This window comes from Aythya marila, assembly GCF_965140915.1.
Source record: "Aythya marila genome assembly, chromosome: 2".
Lineage (NCBI taxonomy): Eukaryota > Metazoa > Chordata > Aves > Anseriformes > Anatidae > Aythya > Aythya marila.
In genome coordinates this window covers 99,069,532-99,084,734 of record NC_139043.1, presented here as the reverse complement: position 1 = coordinate 99,084,734, position 15,203 = coordinate 99,069,532, and the positions used below count along the sequence as shown (strand labels likewise).

Sequence of the window (15,203 nt, the reverse complement as noted above, 5' to 3'; positions counted from 1 at the left end):
TAAGTAACGGTATTATCAAAGAGAGGAGAGGCACACCGAAGTCCTCTCTTCTCCAGGCTGAACAAACTGTGCTCCCTTGGCCTCTCATCACAGGGCAAGTGCTCCAGTATGTAACTGTCTGTGTGGTCTTCTTCTGAGCATGCTTCAGTTCATCCACATTTTCCTGTGCAAGGGACCCCAAACTGGTTGCGGTATTCTGCATGTGGTCTAACAAGTGCCGAGAGCACTCAGCTAGCCTGTGTTACTGTGGTGATTTTACCTTGCTAGGTGGCTGAGTTCCACCACAACTACTCTCTCACTCACTCTCCTCATAAGAGGAGGGGAAGAAGAAAAGGAAAGAAACAACTCATGGGTTGAAATAAACATGATTTAATTAAATGAAAAATAATTAAGGGAAAATTATTATTTATTAAATAATTTAACTAAAGTGAAAATGGAAAAGGGGAAACAAACAAACAAACAAACAACAACAACTAAAAAGCAAAGGTCATGTGGAAGTGCAGAGGAAAGAAATTGCACCAGCAAGTGATGCTTGACAGCGTTCTTGAAGCAGGGCCTCAATGCACGTAGCCATTGTTTGGGAGGAAAGACTTTTTCACGAGAGCCCACCCCTCCCCTTGTCTTCCTTTTTCCACCTTTTATTGCTGAACGTGGCATCATATGTTACGGAATTTCCCTTTGGTTGGTTTAGGTCAGCTGCCCTGGTGATGTTCCTTTCTCACCTCTTGCCCACCCCGAGCCAGCCAGCTTTGGGGATGTTACAGGGAGTCCTGATATGGTGCCAACATTGCTCAGCAGTAGACAAAACACTGGTATGATACTCTTCTAGCTACAAGTGCAGAGCACAGCTCTGTATGGTCTGCTGCAGAGAAAGTTAGCTCCATCCCAGACAGACCCAGTACAATTGTTACTAATACCACGTAAGGTGCTTTTATCCATCTTTGCTGTCAGGGAACATGGCTAGCTTACATCAAGTTTGCTGCCCACCAGGACACCCAAGGACATTTCCAGAGAAGCTACTCCCCAGTCTTTCCATTCTCTGTCTCTATTGTTGCAAAAGAATCTCCCTTCCCAGGTGCAGAGCCAACTTTAACCTGAACTATGCATTAATATGAGGAGGAAACAGCAATTGGCAGTAGTGGGAGAGTCCCTCCTGTGGAGACAGAAACTCTGTGTCTCACACTTGACATTTTGAGGGTTATGTTGCTTGCTGTGGACTTTGATCCAGGACATGTGGAGAGATTTCCAAGGTTTGTCCAGTCCTTAGACTAGTATTCCTGGCTGCTCATCCACATTGGCACCAGCAGCACTGTGGATGTTATATTGAGAATGAGTATATGGCTCCAGGCTTGACATCTGTGGGGCCAAGGTATTGTCTCCGCTATTCAACAAGCTGGTTAGCATGATGAGGAGAGTTTTGAACAAAGAATGGTGTGGGAAGGAGATTACAAACCATAGTTAAGTGAACAAGTGGTGGTCAAGGGTGGGAAGCTCAGGGTACATACATCTATATAACCAAATATATGTAACAGGGTACATACATCTATATAACCAAATTTCAGCATAGAACTGACATTTTCTTATAAATTTAACATATCAGATTTAGAATAATCTAGGCAAATTAGTTAACTTTATTTTCACATTCTGGGAAAGATCACGAGCAGCTTATTAAATTCCAAGTCCTAATTACAAGGTGGTCCATATGTAAATGAAAGCTCTTTCGTAGATGAGCATCCATAGCAACAAAATAACATCTGTCATATTTGAGTTCCATCAGATTTTAGTTCTTTATTTTCTGTTTGCTCATTAAGTATGATTTTAGCTTGTCATACTTCTGCACAACAGAAGTAAATCCAGATTTAATTAATAGTCTTATTTAAGAATGGTGGTCTTCATGTTTTATGGCACTGTCAGCGGGAATGGAACAACAAGGAGTAAAAGCTTGCTGAGAAAAATTTGGAAATTGATAGCTTCCAGTTTTTATTTATATGCATGTACAAACATACATGCATGTTTCTGATTTTTATCTGGGGAACATGCTGACTTGCTTTAATTGCTAACAGGTGTTATTTTGAGCATTCTATTTGTCTTCTGAGATTTACAAGACATACGTGTTTTTAAATTTCAGGAGAGCATTGGCCTGGATGAATGTGACAAATGTCAATGAAATCATATTTTTTCTTGTTGTATTTTAAGTGAAAATTCTTCCTTTATTGAAATATACACATCCCCAACAAAAAAGATTTGTATATGAATTGATATTTGTATGAGAAGTGGATATTGAAGAGCCATCCAAGGTTCTTGACAATGAGTAATTTGGAAGGGAAATAAAGGAAAGTGCAGATAAACATGGAATCTGATTCATATACACACATGCAATATTAAATCACAAATTAATTTATAAATTTATAACATTAATCATTGCTTTGGGATTATTTTCATGTCCTTGACCAAGAGTTTTTGGCCTCAGAGTCATGAATAACTTATTCTGTTATGTCCTTTGGTAGATCACCTGACAGCTCCACTGGGAATGTGGAAAAGAATGTTTAGATTTTCAGTGTCAGTGCCACTGCAAATTAAACCATTTTTAACAATAACTCAGCTAGCTTTTTAGAAAACTATGAGATTTTGTGCAATGTTATAAGCTTCATAGCAGCCAAGAATATTAGTACTCCAAATAACTAATTGTATTCTGTTGAAAGATCCACTCATCTGAAAACAAAACAAACTAAATATGGAAAACCACAATGGTCTTGGTAATCATCATCTTCTTCATTTTTTTTTTTTTAATAGATCAATTTTGCATCACTTGGAAACTGTAAATCAGTTCTCAATTTCTTGAGGTTGCTAAAAAAGGTAGTAAAGTGGCAATTTATTTTTACAGTAACTACAAGCATTATCTATAGCTTTATGTGTGATTGTAGCATTGAACTTGGCCTAACTGGCTTCATAAATTAGATAATTTTTATGGATTGACATGAAATTGCATTTAGTGTTGAAACTGCTTGTTTCTTTTTCTGTTGTAAAAATTCTACTCTCCCACTAAATAGTAAAATAAGAAGTTAAGATTTACACTGAGAAGTTTATTCAAATCTTGGTTCATATTTGGCAGCACAGTTTCTTCATTTACAGTCTAGTGTGTGCTTTTTGCAGCACACCATTTTGTCTGCTTCTATACAGACACACAGAGGTCCTCATTCTTTCAGCTTTCTCTGCCTTTCTTTAATTTCAAGTATTCTTTCTTTATAATAGTTTCAAACCAATTTCTAATTCACTACACTTCTTGAGATTACTTCCTTGCTACAAAGGAGGCTTAAAAGTTATCCTGTGTGGCCGGCTAGCTAGAGAAAATTGTCTCAGATTTCTTTAGAGAACTAGTGAATTAACATTTATGTACACCAAATATTTTCTTGGAGAGAAAAGAGTGGAGTGCCTCTTCATTACAATTTCTGTTTATTGCAGGAAAAATGCATTGAGCTACCTGGCTATCTTGCAAATTATTGCGAACTTGTGGCGTAACAATGCTGTCAGTCTCAGAGATGATTAGATACATTTTGGGCTTTTGAAGAGAATCATTTATGTGCTTTTTAAACTATACACAGCCCATGTGATCATATTTTAAAGATTTATGTGTTAATATTTCTTAGCTACTGAAAATGGTTTTTATGTACTGTCTAGTTAAGAGGCTTCAGTTCTACTTCTAGGAAAGTTTACAGCTTTATGGGATGGTAAATTATTTAATATTTTATTTACCTTAGTTTTCACATATGTCTCAATTAACATATTTAGAACTGCAAAAAACTTTCTTTTTCCTAAAAGAAGGAAGCATTTGCTCAGTGTAACTTTATACATACATTATTTTGTTTGCATTAAAATCCTCAGAAAAGCAAAGATCAAGTCTGTGAAACCATTGACCTTAGATATATTTGTTTTTAAATTAATATTTATTTAAAAACTTTTTTTTTTTTTTTTTTTAATTCTTTAAGAATCTTTAAGTTCTTTGGACAACATACAAATTTTGCAGTCAATGATGTTGCTGACTGAATGTCCATAGTCAGCCCTGGAAATGAGCTATCCAGTTCTATTACATACAAGTTAGCTTATATGTCAATTAACTAACCTTATGATCTGAAAGGCACAAAAATTGTAACTAAGTTTGATCTTTGCGCTCCTTGTAAAACAGTGTAAATCCTTGGTGTGCTGTCCAGATGTTTGTAAACACTGAATTATGGTTTGCAAGACTGTTAAACTTTTAGCTTTTAGAATTCTTATTTTATCTTATAACATGAACAATAAAACATTCTTGTGTACACACATTATTAGTGTTCCTCAGCATTTTATAGCTGCCTTTATCATTTCTGAAGGTCATCCTTTTCAGGTGGTTTAAAAGTTAAATGAGACGGGATATTTACAAAGCAATTTTGCATTATACTGTGAATAGTGGAAAGCATGCATATACTGCTATGTTCCACTGGTGTGCACTGTATACTTACAAATGCCTCTATAGGAAGTGAATTCTGTGTTGTTTAAAAATATTATCTTCTAGCTGATGTACATAAAATACTCTTACTCTAGACTGTCTAGTGGGTTGGTAATTAATGAGGGAAATTTATAGTTCAGTTTGTGGGATATGAGACAAAAATTACACTAATCGGTACCTAAAGTCTATTGGAACATCAGTATGAAATACCCTTAGATGAAGGGTATTTCCCTTCATATTTTACCCTTCATAATTCCGAAATAATGTATTATTGTAGGTATGACACAGATAAAATGGAAAGGAACTGTCGTATAAACTGTATTGAAAAAAGTAGACCTGTTTCTACAGGCACTTTCCAGCAGACCATTGAGGTATAGAAATTGTTTCATGTACTTGCTTATATAGATCCAAGTGACTAAAGTTGGACATTTTAGGTTCATACTCTGAAAGGAGAGCCATGTGGAGGCAATATTCTATGCCACATTAGTCTTAAGTCTAAACACCACAACAGTTTAAAATTCCTTAAAAACAAAGTTTTAAAAACAGCGCTCCTGGAAACCTCTTAATCTTTTGGTTCCAAAGAGAAAGTAAACTTTAAACTGCTTTAATCTGTCCTTTTCAGTAAATGCTGTTGTTTAAGGACAGAAAGTTCACCCCACCAAAATGTGACAACTTTTGGATTCTGGTGTATAATACCTGCAAATTACCTGCACTGTAAGGAATGTTAGTATAATACTCTAGTATTCATCATGCAGCATTGATGCAATCTTCATTTTCCTGAAAATTTAAGGTTATGTTCAATCAGACATTTTTATTAAATATGTTGTTGGTGTGGATTGTTTTGCCTACAGAAAAGTAACAACTACAATTTCTAGTGTTTCACAATATTTAGTATTCTCATAATTTAATACATATTTTTAGAGTTCTACAATTAAATCACCTCAACATCACTTAACAGTTAATCTGAATAGTCAACAATCCTCAGTGTCTGTAAGAAAAATGATCTTCTTTAGTTCCTGACTTAAAATAACTTTGTAGAGTGCTTTGACTGTTCCTGTCAATTTTGATGTATTCTTTGTATGATTCGTTAACAGGTACACTGAAAAATGTACTGTAAACAGAAATAATTTTACTTAGTACTTTCTTTTCCTGTCTATCAGTTAACAGTCTTGTTAGATATCTGATAACTTAGGGCTAATTTATGTTAAGTCGCTGTTCTGATCTGCAACACATTGCACTAATACAGTCTAGGAAATTCATGAAACTGATTATAGTTTGAACTTGCTTTGATTGCTTTTAGTCATACTGACCGCTGTTGATTTACTGTTACCTTGTGACACCTTATTCATCTATAAATTTGGCTTAATATAGCAGTATAAAGTCAGGATGGAAGGTCAGCTTAGAAATCAGTTGAAAACAGAGAAGTGTTATTTCAGTGACCTTTTATATGGCAAATAAAACTTGAAAGAGAGAGATTACCCATTGCATTGTTTACTTTTTTCAGGTGATTTTCTACATGCTTACATTCATCATTTTGTGACAAATCACTGCATTTTTTATTAATGTTTTTCTTCTTCCTTTGCTTATTAGAATGGACCATGGTTTATCCTAATCCATTAATTTATTAACAAGTGGTAATGAATACACAGTGATAGATAACAACAAGCAAAGTGATGTAGGCTATTATAGTCTGGACAACAATTGAACTTGTATGCTGTTTATCTGGAAAAATCCCAAATTTTTAAATTATCTCTGGTAAATTATAGGTAAATTTACATTGTTCTGAGGGTTAAGAGAAATGATTAATGATTTAATCATTCAGCCTTTTTGCAGAGAATAGAAGCTTATTTATGCATACAATACAGCAGGTATATGTATTTCTACTCATGGGCATATAAACTGACATATCTGTTCTTATCTTGATGATTGGAAAGATTTGGATTAGTTAGTCTCAGCTCTCTAAGGGGGTCATTAGTCTATGATCCTTACTTTGGGAAGAAGATTATGTTTGGAGAAGAAAAAAAGAAAAAAAAAAAGCCCCCTTTTCCCTACAGCCCCTTTCAGAAATAGTAACAGTAAACCCACCTCAGATCATTAAAAATCTTAAACTGGGTGATTCGAAAATAAGCACTGGATTTCATATGTCTTTTAAAAAATGTTCTCAGCATTCTGTTATACCTTCTTTTGAAATGTAAACCAAAATGCCTAATATTGAACCTTTAAACACACTTGGGAATTATTGAACAAATGTTTTGATTTTTTTTTTTTTTCCCATAAAGCTGAGGCAAAATCAGGATCAAAGCTCATGTTGTGCTTCAGATCTTTTGGTTAAGAATGCTCCAAACCAGCTACCCTTTGACATTTAAAATTAAATTAGGAGAAATGATTGTTATAATCCCTGTACCTAAAACAATCCTTGCTATTTACTTAGTTTTTTAACAGTTTTTTTTTTTTTTTTAATCTATCAATTTGTTTAACCTTTGTTCTTTCATAATCCAATCACCTGCAAGAAAATTATGCTACTCCTTTTAAAGCAAGCAAGCAAACAAAAAAACACCTTTTGGTGTTTTTGGTCAAGAGTTCCAGTTTCCCCTCATTCAGTAATGAAACATAACAAAATGTGATTATTTTTAAAAAAGAAATCATTTTCAGATACTTTTCCTAAATCACTTGATTTCTAATATTGGATATTCACTTGTGTATTCCCTGAATTAAAACTTCCACCTCTCTATGCATAGTAGCAAAAGCAACTATGTGCATGTTAGCACATCAGAGTTCTGATCCTCCAAATGACTGATGGATTGTCAAGTGTTGAGAATTTTAGTTAACATGCATCCTTTATGACTTTCAAGCAATATTCTCCAAGGGATTAGCTGAAATGTAAATCTCTTGATTGAGATTAGAGAACATTTCAAAATCATCTAAATGGCTGCATTTAGATTACTCATTTAGATTAATTCTTGGTTCATTTAGATTATTCTTGGTTGGAACTATAATTATTATGTTCTGTTTTAAGCAAAAATGAAATGTAGTTTGAGAATTAAGTCATATTAACCCCATCTCAAATATCACTTGCATGTAATAATATAGCAAATAAGAATTTTATGCATGATATTTTTATATGAGTTCATGTTTATTGTTCTTGTCTAATCACTGATAGTTTGCTAAACAGAACAAACAAGTAAAAAAAAAACAAATTGACAAAGTTGCATTACAAAAGGTGTTACAGAAAGATACATCCAAAGAAGTTTATATTCAGTCTCTGTTTCTAAATATGGGAAGCACTTGAATCTGATTTTTTTTTTTTTTTAACATTATTCAAAAAATAATTTTTGTATCAAAGGATACTTAAAGAATGCCTAATATTAGAGTTACTGAATTGTGTTGGAAGTGTTTTCTATTCATACAGCTGTGTAAGTGTTGTCTTGAACATGTACTCTTTTCTTCCCATGGGAACCAAGGCTTCAACTTTGACTTCTGCTGTCAGGAATTACTCTGAGAATTCGTGTCTTCAGATCTGTATACATGCTGAAGATGGAATAAAAAGTGTTTTACTTTTGAACGATTTAAATCTTTAAAAGTAGCTAGGTTCAGGAAAAAGACGATTCTAACCTACTGTCATAGATAGTTAATCTGGAAAACCTGAAAGACCTTGCAGGCTTCCTGCTGCCTTTGTTTGCTTTTCTTTTTCCTGGGATGGACATTTTCTTGAGCTTGGAGAAGGGGATCATTGAATGTCAACCATTTCTCTTGGATCCTAGGCTCCATGGGATTCTTCCAAGTAGATCCCTGAACAGACCAAAATATATTCTCCTGAGAATATATATAGGTCTCCTGAGACCTAGTGTTTTTGCCCTGCTTCCCCCTTCTCACAATCCAGAACTCCACTATCTCATAATCAGACCAATGATGTCTGCCTTCAGATTTCATATGCATAACCAGGTCTTCCTTTTTTGTAAGTTAGAGATCTAGCAGAACACCATTCCTTTTTGGCTTCTTGATAACCTGTGCCAGGAAGCTGTCACCAATACATTCTAGAAACCTCCTGGATTGCTTGTACCCTGCTGTAATTCAAGTTCCCTATGAAGACCAGGGCCTGTGAATGTGATGCTTCTTCCTTCTGTTTGAAGAAGACCTCATCTACTTTCTGATCCTGATCAAAATTTCTATAGCAGATCCCTGTTACAATAGCATCTGTATTGGTCTGCCTGTTAATCTTCACGCATAAACTCTCTGTTGGTTCCTGACCCATCTCAAGACAGAGTTCCATGTATTCCAGTTGCTTTCTCCTGCAAAGGGCAGCACACCCTGGCCTGTCCTTCCTAAAGAGTCTGTATGCATCAGTCACAGCACTCGTTATGTGAGTCTTCCTAAAATGTTTCCATGCCTCTTTGGTCCCAATGAGTTCATAGCCCTTATGAGTTCATAGGCTTCTAATTCCATCTGTTTCTTCCCCATGTTACATGTATTAGTGCAGAAGCATGTCAGAGACTCATCCAAGTGTGCTGATTCCTTATAATCAGTACAATAAATTTCCTCATAAGGCTATTCTGCAGACAATTCCTTCCTTAAATGCTTACAGTTGAAGTGATTCTAATTCAGCCTTATTTTGTTGATTGCTATGTGCCCTCTGTTCCTATTATCCTGGACCCTTGGCTTCCTTGCTCCACCCGGAATTTCATCACTTCTTTGTTCAATCTCCTCCTCTCTTTAAAGCTCTCCTTATCATGTTGGCCAGCTTAGTTAGGTGAACCTTGTCTCTCTGAAGCATCTATTGACCCTCAAAAAGGGACTTGTGGTCACAGAAACCAAAATCCTGCTGCTGAAACCAACTGCACAATTACTTACATGTAGGATCCATCCAGTCCTCCTCAGGCCTTCCTTCTCAAGATCGAGGATACTACTACCATGCCATTGCCCTGAGAGCTGTGCAGTTGCACTTGACTATATGTGTATTGACCTTGTCAGAATCATTGGTATGTACATAGAAGGGCAACAGGGTGTAATAGTTGGAGGGCCAGTTGAGAATTGGCAGCATCTCCACTAAATCCCTGAGGCAAGCTGCAAACCTTCCTCTGACAATTCAGCTCAGCAAATGGGTGCCCCAGCCCCGACAGTAGGGGGTCTCCTACTGCTATTACAGCTCCCTTCTGTGAATAATGAGAGACTCAGGCTCAGACAGTAGAGATATTCCATTTGACAATACTCCCAGCTTCTAATCAACTGCAAGGGCAGTGAACCTGTTTTGAAACTGCAGGTTATCAGATGGGGCAGAAGCCTGCCTCCTAGTATGAGAAGTCACTAGCTTCCAGCCTTCACCATCATGGGAGTTTCCATTTTCCAGCTTCTTAGGGACAGATTCTTCCAGCCCCTCCACCTCAGTTGAAGGCTAGGGTCCTTGAAACTTCAGGGTCTCAGAGAAGATCTGGTTCATCTCTTTCTCATCCTCTCTGATGCTGTGCAGTGTGGTAAACTCTTCCCACAACTCCCATGGAAACATAGCCTCTCAATAACTGCACACTCCCTGCAGTGTATGACACTGTATGCCCCAGTGAGAAGCCCCAGGGACTCCCTACAGCCTGAGACTTGCAGAACTGCATCCTCCTTCTGGAGCTCTGTGTCTGAGAGTATGACAGTAAAGGGACAGTTACTCCAATGGCTCCTTACCTGGCAACAGCAGGTACCCACAAGTTCCTCAGAGGGTTTCCATGATCACTGACAAAGTGCCAAGAAACTCAAGAAGAGCCTAAACAAAGTACTTTCACCTTCAACCTGGAAAATGTACTCACTATGATTATTTCATCTAATCTACTTAAAATTCATCCAATATCAATATTGATGACCAAATTCAGGAATGGTTCTTACTCAAATATTTTATTTTAATGTATGCAAATATATGGCCTGCTCCCTTTTTGACTGCAAATATGTATGTAATCTGAGAGCTCCCCAACCAGGAACGGTGATTAAATATTGAAATATTTATGTTAACAAATATGAGACAAAGCTGTACCAAGAGTGAACACTGAGATGAGGCTGATATTCTATTTTATTCTGCAAGGTGTATGGAGATGGTCATGTTTAGTTTTTATTTTTTATTATTTTTGCTAATTAAATTTGCATTTAGAAGCCATTAATATTCATAATAATCAAATGTACTTTCTTATATACGCATGGCCTAGGAATCTTTTTTTTCTTTTTTTTTTTCTGTAATTTCTCTCAGCTGAAACACACCTTATTGATAGGAAAAAAGACAAGTGTTTTTGTGAACTGGGTATATACAAAATTTGCATCCTGAACAGGTTGCTGAGGGTATAGAAGTTCATTTACAAAACAGAATAAAGTACATGGTTTATTTCACATATTCACTATTAACTTAGCTGATATGGATGTTTGTTATATTGCTTAGCCATAAAAATGAATAAAGCATTTATACATTTGTTCAGTTTAGACTATGTCTGAAGGCCCCTAAATTTCCAAGACAGTTTGCAAATGGTTTAGCATTTGGCTCATAGAATTGTTTTAGTATGTAAGAGGATTTAATTCTTCAGTATTCTTGTCTGGAAAAATTCTTCAAGTAATGGTATGCAATTATTGGAATGCATGTGGGATTGAGAGCACCCTCACCAAGTTTTTGGACAACACCAAGCTGCGTGGTGTGGTGTGGTTGACACACTGGAGGGAAGGAATACCAACCAGAGGGACCTTGACAGGCTTGAGAGGTGGGACCATATGAAACATCTGAAGTTCAACAAGGCTGAGTGCAACATGCTGCACCTGGGTCAGGGCAATCTTAAGCACAAATACAGTCTGGGAGGAGAATATATTGAGAGCAGCTCTGCAGAGAAGGACTGGGGAGTACTGGTGGATGAAAAACAGCATGAGCCAGCAATGTGTGCTTGCAGCCCAGAAAGCCAACCACATTCTGGCCCATACCAAAATAATTATGGAAAGAAAGTCAAGGGAAGTGATTCTTCCCCTTTACTCTGCTCTTGTGAGACCACCTGGAGTACTGCATTCAGCTCTGGAACCCCTATTGTAAGGACATAGACCTGTTGGTGCAAGTCCAGAGGAATGCTACAAAGATGATTGGAGGTTTGGAGCACCTGTCTTATGAAGACAGTCTGAGAGATTTTGGCTTTTTCAACCTGGAGAAGAGACCTTATGGTCTTTCTGCTCTACACACTGACATAACATTTCCCCTTCATGGGTCTCTTAAAGAGATTGTAGGTGTTTTGTAGTAGACTTTTTTTCTGAGCTTATTGCATGTAGATGCAAAATAAAATATATGTGTAGCAAGCCTTTTAGGTAGATTTTTGAATTTTAATTTAATCTGATGTATATAGACTTCAGAAGGAACCCAGATACTTCTCTTCAGTTTTAAATTCTAAATCTGATCATCAATTACGTCATAGTTTACCAGGAATATTTACTATTTTTTTCTGTCAAAACCAAAATTTATCTTGTGGGCCAGTGGGGTTACATAATATTATTTTTTATTATTTACATAATGGTACACAAAACCAGAGGTAATTTGAGATAATAGTGGCCTGAGTGGGAATCATATAATTGTGTAAATATGAAAATAGACATTTTATGGGAGAAGAGACAGCTAAAAAAGCACAAAATGTATCAGAAAAAAAATAAAATAAAATCTTGTATACACACAGAAAAAAGTAATCCAAACTTTCAAGTTTTTTTTTTTTTTTTTTTTTTTGTAAGCCCAAAAGAAAGTGTACTTGACAGAATTGTCCTTATAGTTTATGACTAGAAAATATTTAAATCACATGTTTGCATATGCGTCATATAAAAGTCCTTTCTAGTTCCTGGTTTCCTAGATTTTTTTTTTCAATAACTCGTTATTTGTATATGAAAATGTGAAACTGGTAGCTGCAGTATTGTACAACTTGTTAGACAATGACAGTTTGTATATTTCACTGGTTTCAATCTTTTTACGAATTGTGATTACAGTGAAGAATGCTGTCATACAGCAAGGAGCTTTCAGTGTTTACCTGGTCATCTTCCCTATTTTTTTTCCACCCCAAAAATATAAATATTTCTCTTGTGTTTAAAATAAGAATAATGGCACTTCATAATTTTACAGTAAAAATGAGTGCATGATTGGTGTTGGTGTACCAATCCCAAGGTAAGGGAGGTAAAAGTAGTTAATTACCTTTTAGGGAGGTAAAAGTAGTTACTCTGAAGTTTTTTCATTATTTTCAGGTAATTTCTGGAAGTAGAATTTTGGCAGTCATTATAGATAATTCTCTCTGATACTCATTGAAGAAAAAACAAAAACAAAAAAACAAAACAAAACAAAACAAATATTTTTTTTTTCCTTGAGTCCATAATAGATTCCCCTAAATTAAGCAGGATGGTTTTATGCAATTCTTCATGTGAATCTATTGGTTTAAATGGGACTCCATCAGGTATGCTATGATCCACTCAGATGATATTTGAGAGATTAACACAGTAAACATCATCTGAATAATCAGGATTTTATGTTCAGTATGTTAATGTATGTTACTGCAAACTGCATGCATGAAGCATTATGAAGCATTATTAAGCAGCATGAAGGATTATGTAAAATGGACACAGTTCCTAGTCTTTTCAATAAAGATATTCATGTTTATTTATTTTAACATAATTCATAGTCCATAACAACTTGTACTTAAAATAAACCAATAAAAACAGTGCCAGAATCAACATGGAAAGAAGGATATGTGAGGTAAAGGATAATTTCCCTCACCTCATTCCAAGTATTTTCCTTTTCTTGAACTTATTCATACCTCTCTGTTTATTTTTTTCCATGATTTACTCTTTTGGTAAATTAGCCATACACACAAAGCATTTTCTCTATGATCAGATGGAGAAAAAAAAAAAAAAAAAAAAAAAAAGGCTAATAAATCAGCAACTTTTCTCTAATGTCAACATAGTACAACAATACCAGCTTGCAGCAGACTTAAATATTTGAGTAGCACCAGAAGGAAGAAATATTTGATTACTAAACATGCTGGGGCTCAGATATGTGTATTGTTATGAATATAAACATTCATTAAAAAGTTAAATTTGTTGCAGGTCTTGGTGTCCTAAAATATTGCCAGACACAATAACATTTATCATTTATCATTATAGTTTCTGATGGCCTAAATGCTGTTCTTGGAAGACTTGCTCACAATCAGAAATAAAGCAGACTATTTTTTTTTCTATATTGAATATTGAGGTAATTGTCAAATAAAAATGTAACTAACATTTGTCTTCCATTTTCTGTGAAAGGGGTGTTATGGATTCCAGTAGTATTTGATCACTTTTTTTTTAGTTTCCTAAAAAGAATTGTAGAAACAGTCACATATACTGTAAACAATCATTAAAAAACTGCAATTAAAAAAACATCGCACACTGAGTATCTCTGAAGAAAATGTCTGTAAGAGACAAATTCACTAATTTATTCAGTATACTTTATTGTTATTTCAATAGTTTTTTATTTTTATTTTATTTATTTAGGAGAGTACTGTGATCTCTAATTCCTAATCAATCTGTGGCTCACAGCTTTCAGTTCAATCTTTTGCTTTAAGTTTGCAGAATAACTTTTCGTGGAGGTAACTGGAAATGACTTCCGTGCACAAAGTAGTGGTGAAATCAAGAATCTTGAAAATGTGTACTAATTCTTCTCACTTTAAAACCTGAATAAGCCCTGTACAGGGCTTTTTGTGTAAAGCACAAAAAACATTGATTTTAAATGTTAATTTCTGGTCTGTGTAAGATGAAACAGGTGGTTTACAAGTATCTGACTGAGGTTGCCAGAGGTTTCTTTTTATTAAAAGGGAATTCTTACCTCTTTGGGTCATGAGTTTATAAGTCTTATTTGTCTTACTTATAAATTATTAGTATGAAAGCAGATGTATTAGAATTTAATGTTTCTGTGTCGTTGAGCAAGGCTCAGACTATAAATAAATAAATAAATGAAAACGTTCTGTTATTAGCCAATTCAGTTGGAAAAAGGCCTTGCATATGTGAATTATCTTCTAGAGCATCTGTGCAACTGTTTTTTGTTTGTTTGTTTGTTTGTTTTTAAGATGTTTGGAGAATATTCAAGAGAGAATACTGTTGTTAAAAAGTGAAAAAGAGAATTTCTGGTTGAACTGTTTTATTATTATTATTATTTTTTTTTTTTTTCCTGTTTCTGATAACACTGTTGGTCTATAAAAGATAAAATCAAAATTACATTGTCCTGTTGAAAGCTGGAAATCATAGGTCTCTAGAAACACTTTCATATCTTTTCCCAAGTTTAATAATCTACAATCTAAATTAAATTTATGTGAATCTCTCCTGTCTTTGTTTTAAATGCAAATACATAAATACACAGGTTTTTAAAAAGCAAATTTGAGTAAATGATTTCACACTGCCCTTTGCTTCTATAAAATCAGCACTTTGGGGAAGATTGTATTCAGGATTATTTCAGAATATTAAAAAACAAAACAAAACAAAACAAAACAAAACATTTTTAACAAAACCTCGAAGACCAATCTAAACTCACTCATATTTTTTTTTTTCCTATTTTTCTCTCTTAAGTCAGTAAAGACTTTATCCAGAGGTTAGTGTTTGCTGACTCCAACATACACTGTTCCTTTGCTCTTTTGTTATGAGAGAGACACGTATGTTTGCGATGTTGTCAGGGAGCAGACAGGCAGACTGCTTTCCAAGTGAAGGAGAGCTGGTAGGCTGA

The 15,203-nt window shown here is 35.1% G+C and overlaps 1 protein-coding gene across 8 annotated transcripts in view; it reads left to right on the top strand.

Annotated features, from left to right (window-relative positions):
- CCDC102B (coiled-coil domain containing 102B) overlaps positions 1-15,203 on the top strand; it is a 175,017-nt gene that overhangs the window by 28,804 nt on the left and 131,010 nt on the right. The window lies entirely within an intron of this gene.